At 36.9% G+C, this 895-nt stretch overlaps 1 non-coding gene across 1 annotated transcript; it reads left to right on the forward strand.

Moving 5' to 3' along the window:
- The first annotated feature begins 365 nt into the window (after window positions 1-365).
- LOC128108129 (U6 spliceosomal RNA) lies at window positions 366-472 on the forward strand. The gene has a single exon (XR_008217337.1). It is a non-coding gene; the product is annotated as a U6 spliceosomal RNA (small nuclear RNA).
- The last annotated feature ends 423 nt before the right edge of the window (window positions 473-895 follow it).

Below are 895 nucleotides of genomic sequence, written 5' to 3' on the forward strand. Positions count from 1 at the left end.
AGATGATCAAAGGACACCTGAGAAACAGATCTGGTATTTTGATCAGTCACTCAGAAGTCCTTTCCTGGAAAGTGGATGTTTAGAGTTGGGTGCCACTCTTGACAATTTGCAGTTTTTTACACACATCTTGTTTATTAAATTGGTACTCTTTTCTTCAAGATTTTTAAATGAATGTATCATTTCCAGAAATTGCACTTTCTATGATCTATTCAGTGAGCTTTCCATGTTGATTTCTAATGATCCTATCTCTTGTTACAAAAATAGAAACATGCAATGACACAATTTGTCTTTGTAACAAAAGTTATCACAACGTTCTTTCTGTTTCTCCGCTTTTATTTCATGTTATGACCAAAAAGTCTGCTCTGGTGCTTGCTTAGGCAGCACATAGACTAAAATTGGAACGACACAGAGAAGATTAGCATGGCCCCTGCACATGGATGACACGCAAATTCATCAAGTGTTTCATGTTTTTGCCAGCCTGTGTTGAATACCCAAGGGAAGCCTTACGACTATAAGGAGTGGATGGGGGTGTGATGGCAGGAAGTAGGGGGAGTGGGAGAGGAGGAGGCATGGGCAACAGTGATTGGTATGTAAAATGAAAACATATGTAAAAAGAAGGAAAAAATCCATGAAATAAAAAAATTCTGTTACATATTTCTTAGAATTTGTAAAATTCTGGAATTTATGATGTGTTCCTCGCCTTGTACTCCCCACATCTATGTGAATACCTTTGGTTGTTTTAATCTTAACACTCTTAACTTTTTGTCTGCTTGCTTGCTTTTTCCTTTTTTTTTCCCCCTGTAAGCTGAGACGCTCTATTCAACATCACCACCATTTTCATTAAATCAATTAGGCTAACTCTGTTGTTGAAAAGAATTACCACTTTTTTTACATC

This window comes from Peromyscus californicus, unplaced genomic scaffold (assembly GCF_007827085.1).
Source record: "Peromyscus californicus insignis strain IS unplaced genomic scaffold, ASM782708v3 Scaffold_12__1_contigs__length_115047231, whole genome shotgun sequence".
Classification (NCBI taxonomy): domain Eukaryota; kingdom Metazoa; phylum Chordata; class Mammalia; order Rodentia; family Cricetidae; genus Peromyscus; species Peromyscus californicus.